The sequence below is a fragment of the Macadamia integrifolia genome, chromosome 9 (genome assembly GCF_013358625.1).
Source record: "Macadamia integrifolia cultivar HAES 741 chromosome 9, SCU_Mint_v3, whole genome shotgun sequence".
Taxonomy (NCBI): Eukaryota; Viridiplantae; Streptophyta; class Magnoliopsida; order Proteales; family Proteaceae; genus Macadamia; species Macadamia integrifolia.
The window spans coordinates 37,375,776-37,386,066 of NC_056565.1; the positions used below are offsets into that span (position 1 = coordinate 37,375,776).

Here is a 10,291-nt window from a genome sequence, read left to right on the forward strand (position 1 = left end):
AGTAGCAAAAGAGGCTCATCGACTAAACCCTATTTGTCACTCCACCAAAAAATCTTCCCCCATCGCATCGCCACATCGTCTCATCTTCATTCTTCCCCATTCTTCAACCCAATTGCTCACTGCTCAATGCTTAACCCTATTTGTCTTCTTCAACCTCCAATTTCTCATTCCCTTTTCGTCAGGTTGAACTTGAAGGCTTGAAGCCAAGTCGGAGTCATCCTCAATGGTAACCCTCGGCCCTCAGGTAGCAACCTTAGCATTATTGCAAAGAGTTGGTTGAAGGCTTGAAGTAAGCTCCAATTGCTCATTCCCTCCAACCGTAGCCTCGGCCCTAAGGTAGCAACCTCCAACCACTTATTCCCTCTTCATTTGGTTAAAGGTATGAAGCAAAGTGTTATTCCCAATTTCTCTCTCTCTCTCTCTCTCTCTCTCTCTCTCTCTCCACCCATTTCGTTTGGTTGAAGTGCCAATTTAGATGCTTTGGCATGTGCTTTGTCCTTTATGTCTTATATGCCATTCAACTCTTAATTCAGATTTTAGGTATATGAAGAGAGGTCGGGACAACCCCATTTTAGAAAATCAGTAACCTTTAGTTTACCTACATAAGGAATTGTTGTTTGCCATCAGTAAGGAATTACCAACCAAACTATTAAAGATAAGTGGAAACATCCTTAGGTTCAGGTATCATATTCTTATTTCTCTTTTCCTTCTATTTCCATTGATGGCAAAGTGGCTAGTGGTGATGCTATCCTACTTTTGGTTTTTGTTAAAGGGTGTTGTATGCTATATCATTTTTCTAGTGATGTAAATTCATTTTCTCTTCTTTACTCTTCCAAATATTTTAAATCTAAGAGAGACAGAGAACCCAACGAATGTTATTTTGCTTTACTTTATAATTGGAGGAGTTCGTACTCTTGGGATTTGGACTTGGATCTTTTTTTTTTCTTTTGTTAAAGTGTTGTTTTGTTAATCATAATTATTTCAGATACCTAGATGTAGCATCCTTAACTTTGTTATGTTGTGTGGAATGTGTTATTGTTGATGGAATCACAAAATCAGAATTGGTTAGGAATGTAATAAGTTGTAAATGAAATTGAGAATATAATCAACTTGACTCTGTAATCTAATGGTCGTCTGTGAAATTGGGAATAGAATTAACTTGACACTGTAATGTAATGGGTTGTGTAGAATATGTTATTTCATATGCCTAGATGTAGCATTTTAAACTTTGTTTTGCTAAGGAAGAACAACATGCCATTTGAGAGTTCAGATCTCACTCTTAAACCCAAATTCTCATTAAATGAGAAAACAATATCACTTTGCATGATACTTTAATTTTTTATCTATCTCACATTTGTATAGAGTTCAAGTGTTCAATTTTAGCTTGTTTGTTGGTCAGATTATATGTTTTTTTTTAATGAATAAACACAGCCTTAGTTGCTTGATTTATATTGTTGCTATTTTCTTTTGGTGTTTTGATATTTTATAGGAGCTTATTTGTAGAGATGGGTAAAAATCTTCATTGTAGTATTGCATTATCTCCTACTCCTGGGACAATTGATTCTATCACTCCTACTACTGGGCTAGTTAGTGTTATTGAAAAGGAAAAAAGATAAGGATGAAAAACAAAAATAAAATGAGAAAGGGGATAAGAAAGATAGTTGTGTGGATGTAGAACCTTCTCAACCTAAGCGTCGGAAAACTACATCTGAAGTTTAGAATGATTTTGAATGGGCAGTTCATGGTGATAATAGGGTGACAGTCACATGTAAATTTTGTAAAAGGTTTCTAAAGAGTAAAGTTCTATGGGCACAACTCATTTAAATAGCTATAGAAAATTTTGTTATAGAATGACTTGTAGAGATATTGGTCAGCAACTTTTATCACTAACAAAGAGTGCTTCCAAGTCACTTAAGTTGGCAAATTACAAGTATGATGCTAATCTTACTCGAAAGCATTTTTCTTAGATGATTTTCAAGCATGGCTATCCATTTAATATAGCTAAGCATGAGTATTTTCAAATTTGTGCAAGTAGTTTGAATTACTTGGTTAAATTCTATTCAAGAACTACAGTGATGAATGATGTATTGATTTTTTCTTTCAAGAGGAGAAGGAAAAATTATATGTAAATTTAGATAAGTTGTCTTTTCTATCAATTTCACTACAGATTTGTGGACAACAATTCATCAGAACCTTGGGTATTGTGTTCTTACATACCATTACATAGATGATAAATGAAACTTGAACAAGAAATTCTTTCTTATAAGATGCTTCTAGCACCCCATACTGGAGAATATATTGGTGAGCACATGAAGGCCCAACTTTTGAAATTGAATCTAGATAAAGTTTGTGCTATTATAGTGGATAATGAATCCACCAATGATTTTATGATCAATCATCTAAAGTAATGGATAGTTTTTAAATGAGCTTTGTTACATAATGGTGAGATGTTTCATATGCATTATACTGCAAATATTTTAAATTTTATTGTTCAAGATGGATTGGTGGAACTGAGATGCATTAGTAACAATTTAGGAAATGGTTAAGTGGGTAAATTCATCACCATTTATATTTGAAATATGGAGGAATGTATTGTCTCAATACAGGTTTTTCACGAAAAGAGTTGTTTCTCTTTAAATATTCTAACATGGTAGGATTCTACTTATAAAATGCACCATCATGCTTTGGAAGTGAGAAAAGCATCTAAATGTTTAGCTGAATTGGATCATAACTTTAATAGATTGTTAACTGAAGAGGAATGAAAGAAGGATAAAAAAAAATAAGCAATGCTCAATAATTTTTTATGATGCCACAAAACACATTTTGGGAAATAAGTATCTTACTGCAAACTTTTACTTGAAGGATGTCAATGAGATTTATCATAATTTACTTCATTAAAAAAAAATGATAATTATATCAGTTATATGGCTATTACAACGAAATCAAAGTTTGACGAGTATTGGAAGGACACCGATTTATTGATGGAGCTTGGGCTTATTCTTAATCCATGCTACAAGATGGAGTTCATTATCTTTGTTATGAATAATATTTATAGGGGTGATTCTGATTAATATATTAAGAAGATCCAATTAGATGTGGTTGACATCTATTCTAAGTATGCCAGTAAATATAATGCTTTTTGTGTCCGAACACTTGGGGATTGCTCTGATCGGGTTTGTGGCAATGAGAAGGATTTTTGTGATCAAAATTTTAAGTTAGAATTTTCACCCACGTTTAGTGGAGAGTTCAAGGTATTCATACAAAACCGTATTGGAAGTTTCATGAAAACCAAAATGACTAAATTGGATTTGTATCTAGATGAGAGTTTATTTGTCAATGAAGATGATGAGTATAGTTTTGACATTTATGGAAACATTAAAAATCGTAAGTTTTCAATTCTTTCTAAAATGATTTATGATATCTTGGTAATTCCAATGTCTACTGTTGTTTCACAATCTGCCTTTAGTATTGGAGGTAGACTAATTACTGAGAATTCTACATGGTTACTTTCATAGATTATGGAAGCTCTAATTTGCTTGAGAGATTGGATGCCATCATTTAAATCTGGTAAGTGTTCATAAAGTTTATTATTTTTTCCATTTTGATGCTTATAACATATATAGTTTTTGTTTTCATACTAATATGTTTCTATTATTTTTATTGTATCAATTTCCACTGTAGATGCATGAGCATGACTGTGAGTTTTTAGTTATTAGTGTTAGGTCTATTATAGGCAACCCTTGATCTCCATTTGTCACTCTTCTTGACTTCTACAGAAACCTTGTAAGGTAGTGGTGTTTCATCAAATTTTATCCATCTCTATCTAATAGTTTTGGGTTAACTGAAAACATATTGTTGGTGAAAATAATCCTATCACATTTTGAAAGGTAAAAAGTCATATTTTCATGTAAATATATATGAAAAAAATATTAGGCTATATTGAGAATGCTTCTTTGCCTCATGTTCTCCCTTGATGTTATGATTTTCTGTATTGAGTACTTATTTGTGATTTCTTAAAGATGCTATAGATGGCAATTGAATAGCTAGAAATTTTTATTTTTAAGAGGGAGGATTCCTTTCATGTAGTAACATATTAATATGCCCAATGCCATCCCATAGAATTAAAAAAGAGATTCAGATGAGAAATTTAGATTACTCCACAATTACAATTAAAGATAACCAGAAGAAAAACAATAGAGCCAAAATCGTATGATTCTTAATTTATTTATAATTTGTTATTGGCAATAAACCAATGCATCAATTTTTGGAGGCATCAACTTTCAATGGGAAGTTTCACATTCCAAATTATTTGTATTTATAAATTGTTGTAGGAAATAAATCACAGTTGTAATTGTGTGATTATGTTTTGTTTCTCCCTCCCCCTTTTAATAATTCTATGAAGTTTCACTTTTGCATAGCCATTTGACATTTGAATGTTTTGATTGTAGGTTTTGGGGTCATGTTGGCATTATCATTAAATTGTCATACTCTTTTGGGCGAGAAGAAGATTTAGTTGGATTCAACTGTTATGGATTTGTATAGTTGTTGGAGGAACTGAGTGTTTATTTTTCTTTAGACAAATCATCTCTCTATGTCTTATGTCTCCTCAACGTTTGAACCAAAAACAGATTTGGACTAGGCTCTTATGGGTTATTTTTTTCTTCTCAAGATCAAACTCTTATATCAAATTAAGCACTTTAATATTATGAGGACAAATGCAACTTTGTAGAAATAAGAAACAATTGAGACTTTATTGTTTTTATAAGGATTGGATGCAGCAGATGGATCTACTTTCTCAATTATTTATGTGTACACTGAAATTTGAGTTTATATAAAGTAAGTAAAGGGATAGTAACGGATAATTAATAGTTAAATATTCTTTATCTGTTTGTTGAATGAATTGAACCAGATAATATCTGGTTACCATGTGGAAATATGAATTCGAATTCCAGATCATTCTATATATCTGATCAGACAAACAGATCAAATTCGAAGAACAGATTAATAAATAGATTTGAATTCAGATAATACTCTATTCGAGTCGAATTTGATCTGTTTACATTTTTATTTAAAAAGAATCATGGCCGAAAATGTAAAAGAGAAATTCAAATCCACATACTCATATCCAATTGCTCTGCCCGATTAGTATATGAAAAGTAAATCAAACATGCACAAGAGTGGAGAATAAAGACGATACTAACACTAGTATTCATCTATGAATATGGTGTAAGTGAATTTGAATATGGGATTGAGGGACATTGCATACAAACTAGTGTGAATATTGAACAACTAATTGAAAAGAAAGATGTAATGTAAAAATATGCTGAAAAAAAAGCTATTACATCGAGAAATCTATCCGTAAAAAATTGAATAGAATGTTAAGAAAAAGTCGAATTAAATAGAAGATATCAAGATGATTTTTTTTTTTTTTGTAAATACCGTATAAAAATGCATTTTAGGAAGCTTGTAATCTGAGATCCCATTGAAGGAAATCCCAGGTTTTGCACTGGCCAACAAAAGAGAAAATATGAGATAAATAGTAAATAAAATTGAAAAATTATGAAAATTTTATAATGGTTAGATTACAATCTGATATACAAGTTTTAAAAAGGATTTTTTTTTTTTTGATAATATATACGAAAAGTAATGTAATTGGCTACAGTTCACTACTGCCCTATTAGGGATAGTAGTGAGTTGTGCTCAATAAAAGTATAATAACTGTGAAAAAAAAAAATGGAGATCTATAAAAATGGAATGAAAGAGGAATTACCCCTCCACAACTTCCGTGAAGGGTGTTGTTTGGTTGGAAAGGCGTGTGCTCAAGTATAATCAATGCAACCTCAAATTGTTATGATGTACAACAACAATTCCTTATGATTCCAGTGCACGAATCTAAGCGGTTTAAACTCTTATCAGGTACGCGAGATACATATATGTTTGTCGGATCCCCAAAACATGGGAGGGGTCATTTCTTTATAGTTGGGAGGCTCCTTGGTCACTAATGAAGGTATATGAATGCTTCCAAATAAGGGTGTGATCTCTTTCCTTACTTGGAGAGAGATTTAGGTCTATTTATGGGAAGTGTATATTTCCATGAAGTGTGAAAAATTAACATATTTGTCACATGTGTTTTCTAGAATCTTTTAGGTGTCCTAGGGTCTTAGTGTGTGTCAAGGTACGCCCCTTAGGTGTCAAGAGGTACTAGATTTAGTCGAAGATCCATAGAATCCCTAAAAATTGTAGAACCTGGGTTCAAAAAGCATCGCTAGAGAGCATCCGACGTCGGTTCTGAGTTAGTATAACTCTGGCTCGAGTTGACTCGGGGGTTAGTCCAATTAGGTTTTTTGAGTCAATTTGGGATCAATCTATGGTATGTTGGGTGCTCTTGGTTAATTCTAGGCATGTCAAAGCCAACAACCAATTTTAAATATTTTGTTCAATTTATCAATCATCCTATGCCAGCACGGAAGCAAAAAATACTGCCTAGGTATGATTTAAGATCTCAACCATAAATACATGGACCATCTGCATCTCAAGGAGTTCCCATCTCATCATTACATATCTCTTTTAGGGGTGACAAAATGTTGTATCTACACTTATTAGGTTAGTCTAATCTCTAGTCCATGATATTATTTCTCATGTTCATGTTTTAGATTGATGCCACTTTTTTTAAATTATTTATTTATTTATTATTATTATTATTTTTTTTTTTTGCATTTAATCATGTTTTGCCATTGTTTTCACCTTACTGGGTTTTTTTTTTTTTTTTTTTTTTTTTTTTTTTTTTTTTTGTATTTTTTAGGCTTTTTCCTTATTTTTACAGGCTCGTTTCAATCCCTAAGGCTTATTAGTAATTTTTTTGTGTTTTTGTCATACATTAAATTTCATGATTATTTATTATTTTCTTGTTATGATTATCAGATTTTTATCTGTTTTGTTCATTTTGTTATATCTTACATATCATGTTTGTCTAGTGTATCATATTTGTTTCTTTACATTTCATATTACTAATTGTTACCTTGCAGTCGAACTTTCGGGTATGAGTCTTTTAAACTTAATCTCTTTATTTCAGTATTTTATTTCCTTTGTATAATGGTTTATACATGTTTTAGATTTATTTAACCAACTAATAAGAAGACTGATTTACATCGGGTGATCTGAGATGCCTAACACCTTCCTTGGGTTGTAAATTATACCCTTATTCATACCAAAGGTTCAACCAACTCCCCCATATTGGATAGTGTTTAAGTCATTCATTGTTTTGTGGGTCTTAAATCCTAATCTATGTGATGATTCTCTATTTTGGTTCACTCATTAGTTTGAGGGGGAGGACACGTGGTGATCCCACACTCGTGTCCCATATCCCCACAATGATAACATCAGAGTTAGGTTAGGTAGAGGTAGTAGAAGAAACTATGGTGAGAAAGGGCGTGTCGGTAGAACTCATGTGTAGCAAAAAACAGACAATGGGAACAGTGTGATGGTAGGTTTGAAAAACAAAAAAAAAAATGGAATAATGAGAATGGATCTAAGAGGAGGTTAGATCTAAGCGGCGAGGGATGCTATTAGGAAAAAAAGTTGTCTTTTCTTAGATCGGAGTTCAGCAAGGTTTATGGTTTCTTTGTTTAGAAGTTGAGAAAAATAGATAGGATCTTGAGGATAATAAAACAAATAAAATTCAATATAAGAGGAAGAAATATTTAACAAATTATCTAACAAAGCAAGTCATTCTTTTAATTTTCTAATTGCAAACATAATACAAGAAACCTTAAGTTTAAAAGAAGCAAACTTACATATGGTTGAATGATTACAGATTCGAACTCTTGAAGATAGCACTGAAAATTACAAAGCACACTCAAGAAAACTCTCACAAGATATCTTACAGAAGAAAGAAGAAAACTGCTAAATTCTAAACAAAACTTTGTAATATTTTCTCGTGGTGTCCTCTGAGAACGAAGAGTTCTCCTTTTATAGATTGCGGACACCAAAATTCAACAAATTGTGGTTGAGGGATGCTGATGGGCCTTGATGGAGATGGCGTTGAATAGGCATCCAATCAACTGATTGTGACAGTTGAACAGCCTACAGATAAGGTATTCTTATCACAAAGAAGGTACACCTAATAAGGTGTGGGGTCATCGTCATAAACTGATAAGCTTCAGCTGAAAGTCATTTTGTCCATAGTCCAAGTGTGTGACTGAGAATAAGCCACGAAAATATTCTCTGGCATTCCACATGGGAGGACCCACTGTTTTTTAGAAAAGTCTCAGAGAGGTGAATTATTAAAGTGTCCACTCGTGACACTCTCAATAATGCGCTTATTGTGCTGTGTGACGCATGCCAAGATGTCTATCTGACTAGAGTGGCACTAGATGTCTGTCTGACTAGAGTGGCACTACGTGTCTGATTATCACAGCACTAGGTCATGGTGCAACGGGACCTCTTGTACCCTCCCAGGTTTTTTTTTTTTAGAATAAGCCTTAGTAATCAAGCCGTTGAGCATATTGACTGCCATCATCCGAGGGAGGAAGAGGATGAGGACGGGGCAGGGTTGTCGGATTGAAGATTAAACTCGATAGTGGTAAGAATGCGCTCTTGGATCTGCTCATTAGATAAATATGGAAGATGATGCCGAGCAGCTTAAAACATGCTATAAAAAGTGTCTGAGCAGCTGTTGAAGGAGAAGGTGCAAGGGGTAGATCGGCACCGATGCCTCGTTTAGGCACAAAGCGAGAACCAGTTAATGGTAAAATATCAAATTTATCTGACCATTTTACTGAAAGATGATGTTCTAAATGAGGAACATAATTCTATTTTTCAAACTCATTAGTAGTCATCTGATATTTCCACTGAAGGATCCAGGGTACATCGTATAAGATATAGAATTGAACGAAGAGAGCCCGAGACTCCAGAGGTTGATTAAATTCTTTAAACTTGGTGACTGATTGCTGAAGAGCTTATGGGAGGAACTCTCCTGAAGGTGGTCTCCATATATAAAACCATTGGAGAAACCAGTTTGGTACACCTGATAAGGTGCGTTGAAGTCAAAACTTCACGAACCAGGAATAGGTCTCATGACCGTTCTGATAAAAGAAGATCATGTCCCAAGCTTTAACATAATCTACATAATTATAGGACCTTAGTTTAAGGCCGGTGACATTATGGAATTTGTGTTTGAATAAGGACAAAGGTCCCCATTCGTGATCCCGGATAATGTAAGATATATTAAGCTTGGAATAAGCCCGAACATGAGCAGATCTATAACAATGCTGAATTTGAGCACTTGGAGTTTCTTTAAGGATTCTTTCATAGAAGACACTGGTTTTATCGCCAGTGGATGGATGAAGGTGATCACGGAGGTAGATGGTGGCGATTTCGGAAGGAGTGTGGCAAAGATGGATGGATTCGATGGGGTTGACTGGAATAAAATTTGTTTCTATGAAGGGAGAGTGATTAGCAGCCTGTAAGATTAAGGCAGATGATGGAGACTGTGATGAGATAGGATTGGGATGTTCTTGGAGTTTCCTAGAGGATGTTGAGGCAACATCTTTGTTGGAAGAGACAGGGATGACAGCATTCTGCTTAGGAGCCCTGCAAAAACTCTCGAGTTAAAAGTCAGGTAGACTGTTAGTATCACCTTTAATGAACTCAATATCAAAGTCAAAAACAGAAAGTAGCGACTGCCATCGAGCAAAGATCTATTTTGAAGCTAGATTCTTCACGTCTTTCTTAAGGATATCTTTAGCCACCTTACAGTCCACACGAACCAAAAAATGTTGGTTAAGATTACTTTCAAATTTGGTTATACACAAAACGAGTGAAAGAATCTCTTTTTTTATTATTGAATTTTTTGTTGAGTGGGATTCCAAGTACCAGAAGTAAAACATGCTAAAACTTCTTTGGGAAGGTTAGAACATTTTTGCTTCAAGATACCACTGTATCCGAATTCGGATGCATCGGTCTCAACAATCTTAAAACAATCTGGTCGTGCTAAGCTTAAGCACGGAAGTTCTTTAGCTTTAAGTTTGATTTTACGGACAGAATCAGTATGTACAACTGTCCATGGTTCAGGTTGTTGTTTAAGCCTGTTAAATAAAGGTTTGGCATCCTTTGCTAAATCCTTATAGAAGTCAGCAATATAGTTTAGGCTACCAAGAAACCTTTGGAGTTGAGTCTTATCTGTTATTTCGTCAGAAAATTTATCCACAAACTGAATAGCTCGTTCTATGGGAATAATGGATCAAAATGAGATGTAATGTCCCAAGAATCGAACTTTAGTTTGAAATAAAAT

The 10,291-nt window shown here is 33.8% G+C and overlaps 1 long non-coding RNA gene across 1 annotated transcript; it reads left to right on the plus strand.

Annotated features, from left to right (window-relative positions):
* Positions 1–4,799, plus strand: LOC122088155. The gene is made up of 3 exons (XR_006142987.1): positions 1–336; positions 3,516–3,567; positions 4,449–4,799. It is a non-coding gene; the product is annotated as an uncharacterized LOC122088155 (long non-coding RNA).
* Positions 4,800–10,291: the final 5,492 nt, after the last annotated feature.